The sequence below is a fragment of the Amia ocellicauda genome, unplaced genomic scaffold (assembly GCF_036373705.1).
Source record: "Amia ocellicauda isolate fAmiCal2 unplaced genomic scaffold, fAmiCal2.hap1 HAP1_SCAFFOLD_41, whole genome shotgun sequence".
Classification (NCBI taxonomy): domain Eukaryota; kingdom Metazoa; phylum Chordata; class Actinopteri; order Amiiformes; family Amiidae; genus Amia; species Amia ocellicauda.
The window spans coordinates 130,001-142,316 of record NW_027102981.1 but is presented as its reverse complement, the minus strand read 5'-3'; the positions used below and the strand labels follow the sequence as shown (position 1 = coordinate 142,316).

The 12,316-nt window shown below is 43.3% G+C and overlaps 10 non-coding genes across 10 annotated transcripts; all 10 read left to right on the top strand.

Annotated features, from left to right (window-relative positions):
- The first annotated feature begins 790 nt into the window (after positions 1-790).
- On the top strand, positions 791-909 carry LOC136735223 (5S ribosomal RNA). Its single transcript, XR_010810843.1, has one exon. It is a non-coding gene; the product is annotated as a 5S ribosomal RNA (ribosomal RNA).
- A 1,056-nt stretch (positions 910-1,965) lies between these two features.
- Positions 1,966-2,084, top strand: LOC136735212 (5S ribosomal RNA). The gene has a single exon (XR_010810832.1). It is a non-coding gene; the product is annotated as a 5S ribosomal RNA (ribosomal RNA).
- A 1,056-nt stretch (positions 2,085-3,140) lies between these two features.
- LOC136735325 (5S ribosomal RNA) lies at positions 3,141-3,259 on the top strand. The gene has a single exon (XR_010810942.1). It is a non-coding gene; the product is annotated as a 5S ribosomal RNA (ribosomal RNA).
- Positions 3,260-4,315: 1,056 nt separating this feature from the next.
- Positions 4,316-4,434, top strand: LOC136735201 (5S ribosomal RNA). The gene has a single exon (XR_010810821.1). It is a non-coding gene; the product is annotated as a 5S ribosomal RNA (ribosomal RNA).
- Positions 4,435-5,489: 1,055 nt separating this feature from the next.
- LOC136735189 (5S ribosomal RNA) lies at positions 5,490-5,608 on the top strand. Its single transcript, XR_010810810.1, has one exon. It is a non-coding gene; the product is annotated as a 5S ribosomal RNA (ribosomal RNA).
- Positions 5,609-6,674: 1,066 nt separating this feature from the next.
- LOC136735997 (5S ribosomal RNA) lies at positions 6,675-6,793 on the top strand. The gene has a single exon (XR_010811523.1). It is a non-coding gene; the product is annotated as a 5S ribosomal RNA (ribosomal RNA).
- Positions 6,794-7,859: 1,066 nt separating this feature from the next.
- On the top strand, positions 7,860-7,978 carry LOC136735860 (5S ribosomal RNA). The gene has a single exon (XR_010811386.1). It is a non-coding gene; the product is annotated as a 5S ribosomal RNA (ribosomal RNA).
- A 1,056-nt stretch (positions 7,979-9,034) lies between these two features.
- Positions 9,035-9,153, top strand: LOC136735159 (5S ribosomal RNA). The gene has a single exon (XR_010810781.1). It is a non-coding gene; the product is annotated as a 5S ribosomal RNA (ribosomal RNA).
- Positions 9,154-10,209: 1,056 nt separating this feature from the next.
- Positions 10,210-10,328, top strand: LOC136735178 (5S ribosomal RNA). Its single transcript, XR_010810799.1, has one exon. It is a non-coding gene; the product is annotated as a 5S ribosomal RNA (ribosomal RNA).
- Positions 10,329-11,394: 1,066 nt separating this feature from the next.
- Positions 11,395-11,513, top strand: LOC136735246 (5S ribosomal RNA). The gene has a single exon (XR_010810865.1). It is a non-coding gene; the product is annotated as a 5S ribosomal RNA (ribosomal RNA).
- Positions 11,514-12,316: the final 803 nt, after the last annotated feature.

The window sequence follows — 12,316 nt, the reverse complement described above, 5'->3', positions numbered from 1 at the left end:
TTCAGTGCTCACAAGGAGCCTCATTCAACACACACGGTTCCATTCCCATTCATGCAAAGCACGAAAGTGTAAAACTTGGGAACATACTTGAGAGCAAAGATCACATTGAATCTCATTCAAGGCATGGATGTGAATGCAACGGGATGAAATTACTGAAATGATGCCTGCCCTCGAACTGTGATGATGGACTACCCGACTCGCCAATAATATTGGGTTCTGGTGTATTGAAATACAGGAGCTGCTGGATTTGTGTGTTTTCTTACCCCCTCACCATAGTTTGTCAAATGTTTAAACAACTGAACTTATATTCAAGGTTTGTTTCTCTTCATATGTTTTACTGGTTTACATTTGTCTCAGCAACCTGTTGAATGATTCTTCTGCTTTCAAAACAAAATGACAACAGGATGAATGCACACACTTGAAAATACAAAACATGCAATGTTATGCATCATAGTGATGCAACCTCCTTTCAGTTTCATACTGCATGTCAATTGAAATCCTTACTGAAATGCACACCTTCTCAAGATTGCGCTTGACTGGCGTGTCAGGCACTCAATTACAGTTGTTTTATCAAGACAAATGTGTTCGTTTTGTAAAATATAGTTCCGGTCTGGTGTGGCACCCCAGCTAACGCACAACGTTGCCACAACGTGGCATATTAGCAGGGACTGTCTGCGGCGCGCTGGTGTGTCCCGGGCTTTAGAGTAGAGAGACAGTTCAACTGTAAGTATGAACGGCAGAAACGGATATTGCCATCCCTTTAAGTAGAGCGTCAGGGACAGCCTCCCTGGCTTACGGCCATACTAGCCTGAATACGCCCGATCTCGTCCGATCTCGGAAGCTAAGCAGGCTCGGGCCTGGTCAGTACTTGGATGGGAGACCGCCTGGGAATACCAGGTGCTGTAAGCTTTTGCATCTTTTACACACCAGAGCGCGACAAATCACGAGTTTTAACTTTGGATACACGCAATTTCATCATTATTTCAGATTTGACTTCCCCAAATACACAGGCATACAATAGATCTTGTTCTCCAACGTAAACGGTCCCTAGTAACTAGGGTACATTCGTAAATAAATTGAGCATCATGGCTAGAAGTGACTAAATGTTGCCTAATCTTTCTCATCGAGAAATGACACAATTACAGCAACACAAAAAGGAACTCCACCGGACAAAGATCAGTGCTCACAAGGAGCCTCATTCAACACACACGGTTCCATTCCCATTCATGCAAAGCACGAAAGTGTAAAACTTGGGAACATACTTGAGAGCAAAGATCACATTCAATCTCATTCAAGGCACGGATGTGAATGCAACGGGGTGAAATTACTGAAATGATGCCTGCCCTCGAACTGTGATGATGGACTACCCGACTCGCCAATAATATTGGGTTCTGGTGTATTGAAATACAGGAGCTGCTGGATTTGTGTGTTTTCTTACCCCCTCACCATAGTTTGTCAAATGTTTAAACAACTGAACTTATATTCAAGGTTTGTTTCTCTTCATATGTTTTACTGGTTTACATTTGTCTCAGCAACCTGTTGAATGATTCTTCTGCTTTCAAAACAAAATGACAACAGGATGAATGCACACACTTGAAAATACAATACATGCAATGTTATGCATCATAGTGATGCAACCTCCTTTCAGTTTCATACTGCATGTCAATTGAAATCCTTACTGAAATGCACACCTTCTCAAGATTGCGCTTGACTGGCGTGTCAGGCACTCAATTACAGCTGTTTTATCAAGACAAATGTGTTCGTTTTGTAAAATATAGTTCCGGTCTGGTGTGGCACCCCAGCTAACGCACAACGTTGCCACAACGTGGCATATTAGCAGGGACTGTCTGCGGCGCGCTGGTGTGTCCCGGGCTTTAGAGTAGAGAGACAGTTCAACTGTAAGTATGAACGGCAGAAACGGATATTGCCATCCCTTTAAGTAGAGCGTCAGGGACAGCCTCCCTGGCTTACGGCCATACTAGCCTGAATACGCCCGATCTCGTCCGATCTCGGAAGCTAAGCAGGCTCGGGCCTGGTCAGTACTTGGATGGGAGACCGCCTGGGAATACCAGGTGCTGTAAGCTTTTGCATCTTTTACACACCAGAGCGCGACAAATCACGAGTTTTAACTTTGGATACACGCAATTTCATCATTATTTCAGATTTGACTTCCCCAAATACACAGGCATACAATAGATCTTGTTCTCCAACGTAAACGGTCCCTAGTAACTAGGGTACATTCGTAAATAAATTGAGCATCATGGCTAGAAGTGACTAAATGTTGCCTAATCTTTCTCATCGAGAAATGACACAATTACAGCAACACAAAAAGGAACTCCACCGGACAAAGATCAGTGCTCACAAGGAGCCTCATTCAACACACACGGTTCCATTCCCATTCATGCAAAGCACGAAAGTGTAAAACTTGGGAACATACTTGAGAGCAAAGATCACATTGAATCTCATTCAAGGCACGGATGTGAATGCAACAGGATGAAATTACTGAAATGATGCCTGCCCTCGAACTGTGATGATGGACTACCCGACTCGCCAATAATATTGGGTTCTGGTGTATTGAAATACAGGAGCTGCTGGATTTGTGTGTTTTCTTACCCCCTCACCATAGATTGTCAAATGTTTAAACAACTGAACTTATATTCAAGGTTTGTTTCTCTTCATATGTTTTACTGGTTTACATTTGTCTCAGCAACCTGTTGAATGATTCTTCTGCTTTCAAAACAAAATGACAACAGGATGAATGCACACACTTGAAAATACAATACATGCAATGTTATGCATCATAGTGATGCAACCTCCTTTCAGTTTCATACTGCATGTCAATTGAAATCCTTACTGAAATGCACACCTTCTCAAGATTGCGCTTGACTGGCGTGTCAGGCACTCAATTACAGCTGTTTTATCAAGACAAATGTGTTCGTTTTGTAAAATATAGTTCCGGTCTGGTGTGGCACCCCAGCTAACGCACAACGTTGCCACAACGTGGCATATTAGCAGGGACTGTCTGCGGCGCGCTGGTGTGTCCCGGGCTTTAGAGTAGAGAGACAGTTCAACTGTAAGTATGAACGGCAGAAACGGATATTGCCATCCCTTTAAGTAGAGCGTCAGGGACAGCCTCCCTGGCTTACGGCCATACTAGCCTGAATACGCCCGATCTCGTCCGATCTCGGAAGCTAAGCAGGCTCGGGCCTGGTCAGTACTTGGAATGGAGACCGCCTGGGAATACCAGGTGCTGTAAGCTTTTGCATCTTTTACACACCAGAGCGCGACAAATCACGAGTTTTAACTTTGGATACACGCAATTTCATCATTATTTCAGATTTGACTTCCCCAAATACACAGGCATACAATAGATCTTGTTCTCCAACGTAAACGGTCCCTAGTAACTAGGGTACATTCGTAAATAAATTGAGCATCATGGCTAGAAGTGACTAAATGTTGCCTAATCTTTCTCATCGAGAAATGACACAATTACAGCAACACAAAAAGGAACTCCACCGGACAAAGATCAGTGCTCACAAGGAGCCTCATTCAACACACACAGTTCCATTCCCATTCATGCAAAGCACGAAAGTGTAAAACTTGGGAACATACTTGAGAGCAAAGATCACATTCAATCTCATTCAAGGCACGGATGTGAATGCAACGGGATGAAATTACTGAAATGATGCCTGCCCTCGAACTGTGATGATGGACTACCCGACTCGCCAATAATATTGGGTTCTGGTGTATTGAAATACAGGAGCTGCTGGATTTGTGTGTTTTCTTACCCCCTCACCATAGTTTGTCAAATGTTTAAACAACTGAACTTATATTCAAGGTTTGTTTCTCTTCATATGTTTTACTGGTTTACATTTGTCTCAGCAACCTGTTGAATGATTCTTCTGCTTTCAAAACAAAATGACAACAGGATGAATGCACACACTTGAAAATACAATACATGCAATGTTATGCATCATAGTGATGCAACCTCCTTTCAGTTTCATACTGCATGTCAATTGAAATCCTTACTGAAATGCACACCTTCTCAAGATTGCGCTTGACTGGCGTGTCAGGCACTCAATTACAGCTGTTTTATCAAGACAAATGTGTTCGTTTTGTAAAATATAGTTCCGGTCTGGTGTGGCACCCCAGCTAACGCACAACGTTGCCACAACGTGGCATATTAGCAGGGACTGTCTGCGGCGCGCTGGTGTGTCCCGGGCTTTAGAGTAGAGAGACAGTTCAACTGTAAGTATGAACGGCAGAAACGGATATTGCCATCCCTTTAAGTAGAGCGTCAGGGACAGCCTCCCTGGCTTACGGCCATACTAGCCTGAATACGCCCGATCTCGTCCGATCTCGGAAGCTAAGCAGGCTCGGGCCTGGTCAGTACTTGGATGGGAGACCGCCTGGGAATACCAGGTGCTGTAAGCTTTTGCATCTTTTACACACCAAAGGGCGACAAATCACGAGTTTTAACTTTGGATACACGCAATTTCATCATTATTTCAGATTTGACTTCCCCAAATACACAGGCATACAATAGATCTTGTTCTCCAACGTAAACGGTCCTTAGTAACTAGGGTACATTCGTAAATAAATTGAGCATCATGGCTAGAAGTGACTAAATGTTGCCTAATCTTTCTCATCGAGAAATGACACAATTACAGCAACACAAAAAGGAACTCCACCGGACAAAGATCAGTGCTCACAAGGAGCCTCATTCAACACACACGGTTCCATTCCCATTCATGCAAAGCACGAAAGTGTAAAACTTGGGAACATACTTGAGAGCAAAGATCACATTCAATCTCATTCAAGGCACGGATGTGAATGCAACGGGATGAAATTACTGAAATGATGCCTGCCCTCGAACTGTGATGATGGACTACCCGACTCGCCAATATATTGGGTTCTGGTGTATTGAAATACAGGAGCTGCTGGATTTGTGTGTTTTCTTACCCCCTCACCATAGTTTGTCAAATGTTTAAACAACTGAACTTATATTCAAGGTTTGTTTCTCTTCATATGTTTTACTGGTTTACATTTGTCTCAGCAACCTGTTGAATGATTCTTCTGCTTTCAAAACAAAATGACAACAGGATGAATGCACACACTTGAAAATACAATACATGCAATGTTATGCATCATAGTGATGCAACCTCCTTTCAGTTTCATACTGCATGTCAATTGAAATCCTTACTGAAATGCACACCTTCTCAAGATTGCGCTTGACTGGCGTGTCAGGCACTCAATTACAGCTGTTTTATCAAGACAAATGTGTTCGTTTTGTAAAATATAGTTCCGGTCTGGTGTGGCACCCCAGCTAACGCACAACGTTGCCACAACGTGGCATATTAGCAGGGACTGTCTGCGGCGCGCTGGTGTGTCCCGGGCTTTAGAGTAGAGAGACAGTTCAACTGTAAGTATGAACGGCAGAAACGGATATTGCCATCCCTTTAAGTAGAGCGTCAGGGACAGCCTCCCTGGCTTACGGCCATACTAGCCTGAATACGCCCGATCTCGTCCGATCTCGGAAGCTAAGCAGGCTCGGGCCTGGTCAGTACTTGGATGGGAGACCGCCTGGGAATACCAGGTGCTGTAAGCTTTTGCATCTTTTACACACCAGAGCGCGACAAATCACGAGTTTTAACTTTGGATACACGCAATTTCATCATTATTTCAGATTTGACTTCCCCAAATACACAGGCATACAATAGATCTTGTTCTCCAACGTAAACGGTCCCTAGTAACTAGGGTACATTCGTAAATAAATTGAGCATCATGGCTAGAAGTGACTAAATGTTGCCTAATCTTTCTCATCGAGAAATGACACAATTACAGCAACACAAAAAGGAACTCCACCGGACAAAGTTCAGTGCTCACAAGGAGCCTCATTCAACACACACGGTTCCATTCCCATTCATGCAAAGCACGAAAGTGTAAAACTTGGGAACATACTTGAGAGCAAAGATCACATTCAATCTCATTCAAGGCACGGATGTGAATGCAACGGGATGAAATTACTGAAATGATGCCTGCCCTCGAACTGTGATGATGGACTACCCGACTCGCCAATAATGTTGGGTTCTGGTGTATTGAAATACAGGAGCTGCTGGATTTGTATGTTTTCTTACCCCCTCACCATAGTTTGTCAAATGTTTAAACAACTGAACTTATATTCAAGGTTTGTTTCTCTTCATATGTTTTACTGGTTTACATTTGTCTCAGCAACCTGTTGAATGATTCTTCTGCTTTCAAAACAAAATGACAACAGGATGAATGCACACACTTGAAAATACAATACATGCAATGTTATGCATCATAGTGATGCAACCTCCTTTCAGTTTCATACTGCATGTCAATTGAAATCCTTACTGAAATGCACACCTTCTCAAGATTGCGCTTGACTGGCGTGTCAGGCACTCAATTACAGCTGTTTTATCAAGACAATGTGTTCGTTTTGTAATATATAGTTCCGGTCTGGTGTGGCACCCCAGCTAACGCACAACGTTGCCACAATGTTGCCACAACGTGGCGTGTTAGCAGGGACTGTCTGCGGCGCGCTGGTGTGTCCCGGGCTTTAGAGTAGAGAGACAGTTCAACTGTAAGTATGAACGGCAGAAACGGATATTGCCTTCCCTTTAAGTAGAGCGTCAGGGACAGCCTCCCTGGCTTACGGCCATACTAGCCTGAATACGCCCGATCTCGTCCGATCTCAGAAGCTAAGCAGGCTCGGGCCTGGTCAGTACTTGGATGGGAGACCGCCTGGGAATACCAGGTGCTGTAAGCTTTTGCATCTTTTACACACCAGAGGGCGACAAATCACGAGTTTTAACTTTGGATACACGCAATTTCATCATTATTTCAGATTTGACTTCCCCAAATACACAGGCATACAATAGATCTTGTTCTCCAACGTAAACGGTCCCTAGTAACTAGGGTACATTCGTAAATAAATTGAGCATCATGGCTAGAAGTGACTAAATGTTGCCTAATCTTTCTCATCGAGAAATGACACAATTACAGCAACACAAAAAGGAACTCCACCGGACAAAGTTCAGTGCTCACAAGGAGCCTCATTCAACACACACGGTTCCATTCCCATTCATGCAAAGCACGAAAGTGTAAAACTTGGGAACATACTTGAGAGCAAAGATCACATTCAATCTCATTCAAGGCACGGATGTGAATGCAACGGGATGAAATTACTGAAATGATGCCTGCCCTCGAACTGTGATGATGGACTACCCGACTCGCCAATAATATTGGGTTCTGGTGTATTGAAATACAGGAGCTGCTGGATTTGTGTGTTTTCTTACCCCCTCACCATAGTTTGTCAAATGTTTAAACAACTGAACTTATATTCAAGGTTTGTTTCTCTTCATATGTTTTACTGGTTTACATTTGTCTCAGCAACCTGTTGAATGATTCTTCTGCTTTCAAAACAAAATGACAACAGGATGAATGCAAACACTTTAAAATACAATACATGCAATGTTATGCATCATAGTGATGCAACCTCCTTTCAGTTTCATACTGCATGTCAATTGAAATCCTTACTGAAATGCACACCTTCTCAAGATTGCGCTTGACTGGCGTGTCAGGCACTCAATTACAGCTGTATTATCAAGACAATGTGTTCGTTTTGTAAAATAAAGTTCCGGTCTGGTGTGGCACCCCAGCTAACGCACAACGTTGCCACAATGTTGCCACAACGTGGCGTGTTAGCAGGGACTGTCTGCGGCGCGCTGGTGTGTCCCGGGCTTTAGAGTAGAGAGACAGTTCAACTGTAAGTATGAACGGCAGAAACGGATATTGCCTTCCCTTTAAGTAGAGCGTCAGGGTCAGCATTCCTGGCTTACGGCCATACTAGCCTGAATACGCCCGATCTCGTCCGATCTCGGAAGCTAAGCAGGCTCGGGCCTGGTCAGTACTTGCATGGGAGACCGCCTGGGAATACCAGGTGCTGTAAGCTTTTGCATCTTTTACACACCAGAGGGCGACAAATCACGAGTTTTAACTTTGGATACACGCAATTTCATCATTATTTCAGATTTGACTTCCCCAAATACACAGGCATACAATAGATCTTGTTCTCCAACGTAAACGGTCCCTAGTAACTAGGGTACATTCGTAAATAAATTGAGCATCATGGCTAGAAGTGACTAAATGTTGCCTAATCTTTCTCATCGAGAAATGACACAATTACAGCAACACAAAAAGGAACTCCACCGGACAAAGTTCAGTGCTCACAAGGAGCCTCATTCAACACACACGGTTCCATTCCCATTCATGCAAAGCACGAAAGTGTAAAACTTGGGAACATACTTGAGAGCAAAGATCACATTCAATCTCATTCAAGGCACGGATGTGAATGCAACGGGATGAAATTACTGAAATGATGCCTGCCCTCGAACTGTGATGATGGACTACCCGACTCGCCAATAATATTGGGTTCTGGTGTATTGAAATACAGGAGCTGCTGGATTTGTGTGTTTTCTTACCCCCTCACCATAGTTTGTCAAATGTTTAAACAACTGAACTTATATTCAAGGTTTGTTTCTCTTCATATGTTTTACTGGTTTACATTTGTCTCAGCAACCTGTTGAATGATTCTTCTGCTTTCAAAACAAAATGACAACAGGATGAATGCACACACTTGAAAATACAATACATGCAATGTTATGCATCATAGTGATGCAACCTCCTTTCAGTTTCATACTGCATGTCAATTGAAATCCTTACTGAAATGCACACCTTCTCAAGATTGCGCTTGACTGGCGTGTCAGGCACTCAATTACAGCTGTTTTATCAAGACAAATGTGTTCGTTTTGTAAAATATAGTTCCGGTCTGGTGTGGCACCCCAGCTAACGCACAACGTTGCCACAACGTGGCATATTAGCAGGGACTGTCTGCGGCGCGCTGGTGTGTCCCGGGCTTTAGAGTAGAGAGACAGTTCAACTGTAAGTATGAACGGCAGAAACGGATATTGCCATCCCTTTAAGTAGAGCGTCAGGGACAGCCTCCCTGGCTTAAGGCCATACTAGCCTGAATACGCCCGATCTCGTCCGATCTCGGAAGCTAAGCAGGCTCGGGCCTGGTCAGTACTTGGATGGGAGACCGCCTGGGAATACCAGGTGCTGTAAGCTTTTGCATCTTTTACACACCAGAGCGCGACAAATCACGAGTTTTAACTTTGGATACACGCAATTTCATCATTATTTCAGATTTGACTTCCCCAAATACACAGGCATACAATAGATCTTGTTCTCCAACGTAAACGGTCCCTAGTAACTAGGGTACATTCGTAAATAAATTGAGCATCATGGCTAGAAGTGACTAAATGTTGCCTAATCTTTCTCATCGAGAAATGACACAATTACAGCAACACAAAAAGGAACTCCACCGGACAAAGATCAGTGCTCACAAGGAGCCTCATTCAACACACACGGTTCCATTCCCATTCATGCAAAGCACGAAAGTGTAAAACTTGGGAACATACTTGAGAGCAAAGATCACATTCAATCTCATTCAAGGCACGGATGTGAATGCAACGGGATGAAATTACTGAAATGATGCCTGCCCTCGAACTGTGATGATGGACTACCCGACTCGCCAATAATATTGGGTTCTGGTGTATTGAAATACAGGAGCTGCTGGATTTGTGTGTTTTCTTACCCCCTCACCATAGTTTGTCAAATGTTTAAACAACTGAACTTATATTCAAGGTTTGTTTCTCTTCATATGTTTTACTGGTTTACATTTGTCTCAGCAACCTGTTGAATGATTCTTCTGCTTTCAAAACAAAATGACAACAGGATGAATGCACACACTTGAAAATACAATACATGCAATGTTATGCATCATAGTGATGCAACCTCCTTTCAGTTTCATACTGCATGTCAATTGAAATCCTTACTGAAATGCACACCTTCTCAAGATTGCGCTTGACTGGCGTGTCAGGCACTCAATTACAGCTGTTTTATCAAGACAAATGTGTTCGTTTTGTAAAATATAGTTCCGGTCTGGTGTGGCACCCCAGCTAACGCACAACGTTGCCACAACGTGGCATATTAGCAGGGACTGTCTGCGGCGCGCTGGTGTGTCCCGGGCTTTAGAGTAGAGAGACAGTTCAACTGTAAGTATGAACGGCAGAAACGGATATTGCCATCCCTTTAAGTAGAGCGTCAGGGACAGCCTCCCTGGCTTACGGCCATACTAGCCTGAATACGCCCGATCTCGTCCGATCTCGGAAGCTAAGCAGGCTCGGGCCTGGTCAGTACTTGGATGGGAGACCGCCTGGGAATACCAGGTGCTGTAAGCTTTTGCATCTTTTACACACCAGAGCGCGACAAATCACGAGTTTTAACTTTGGATACACGCAATTTCATCATTATTTCAGATTTGACTTCCCCAAATACACAGGCATACAATAGATCTTGTTCTCCAACGTAAACGGTCCCTAGTAACTAGGGTACATTCGTAAATAAATTGAGCATCATGGCTAGAAGTGACTAAATGTTGCCTAATCTTTCTCATCGAGAAATGACACAATTACAGCAACACAAAAAGGAACTCCACCGGACAAAGATCAGTGCTCACAAGGAGCCTCATTCAACACACACGGTTCCATTCCCATTCATGCAAAGCACGAAAGTGTAAAACTTGGGAACATACTTGAGAGCAAAGATCACATTCAATCTCATTCAAGGCACGGATGTGAATGCAACGGGATGAAATTACTGAAATGATGCCTGCCCTCGAACTGTGATGATGGACTACCCGACTCGCCAATAATATTGGGTTCTGGTGTATTGAAATACAGGAGCTGCTGGATTTGTGTGTTTTCTTACCCCCTCACCATAGTTTGTCAAATGTTTAAACAACTGAACTTATATTCAAGGTTTGTTTCTCTTCATATGTTTTACTGGTTTACATTTGTCTCAGCAACCTGTTGAATGATTCTTCTGCTTTCAAAACAAAATGACAAAAGGATGAATGCACACACTTGAAAATACAATACATGCAATGTTATGCATCATAGTGATGCAACCTCCTTTCAGTTTCATACTGCATGTCAATTGAAATCCTTACTGAAATGCACACCTTCTCAAGATTGCGCTTGACTGGCGTGTCAGGCACTCAATTACAGCTGTTTTATCAAGACAATGTGTTCGTTTTGTAATATATAGTTCCGGTCTGGTGTGGCACCCCAGCTAACGCACAACGTTGCCACAATGTTGCCACAACGTGGCGTGTTAGCAGGGACTGTCTGCGGCGCGCTGGTGTGTCCCGGGCTTTAGAGTAGAGAGACAGTTCAACTGTAAGTATGAACGGCAGAAACGGATATTGCCTTCCCTTTAAGTAGAGCGTCAGGGACAGCCTCCCTGGCTTACGGCCATACTAGCCTGAATACGCCCGATCTCGTCCGATCTCGGAAGCTAAGGAGGCTTGGGCCTGGTCAGTACTTGTATGGGAGACCACCTGGGAATACCAGGTGCTGTAAGCTTTTGCATCTTTTACACACCAGAGGGCGACAAATCACGAGTTTTAACTTTGGATACACGCAATTTCATCATTATTTCAGATTTGACTTCCCCAAATACACAGGCATACAATAGATCTTGTTCTCCAACGTAAACGGTCCCTAGTAACTAGGGTACATTCGTAAATAAATTGAGCATCATGGCTAGAAGTGACTAAATGTTGCCTAATCTTTCTCATCGAGAAATGACACAATTACAGCAACACAAAAAGGAACTCCACCGGACAAAGTTCAGTGCTCACAAGGAGCCTCATTCAACACACACGGTTCCATTCCCATTCATGCAAAGCACGAAAGTGTAAAACTTGGGAACATACTTGAGAGCAAAGATCACATTCAATCTCATTCAAGGCACGGATGTGAATGCAACGGGATGAAATTACTGAAATGATGCCTGCCCTCGAACTGTGATGATGGACTACCCGACTCGCCAATAATGTTGGGTTCTGGTGTATTGAAATACAGGAGCTGCTGGATTTGTATGTTTTCTTACCCCCTCACCATAGTTTGTCAAATGTTTAAACAACTGAACTTATATTCAAGGTTTGTTTCTCTTCATATGTTTTACTGGTTTACATTTGTCTCAGCAACCTGTTGAATGATTCTTCTGCTTTCAAAACAAAATGACAACAGGATGAATGCACACACTTGAAAATACAATACATGCAATGTTATGCATCATAGTGATGCAACCTCCTTTCAGTTTCATACTGCATGTCAATTGAAATCCTTACTGAAATGCACACCTTCTCAAGATTGCGCTTGAC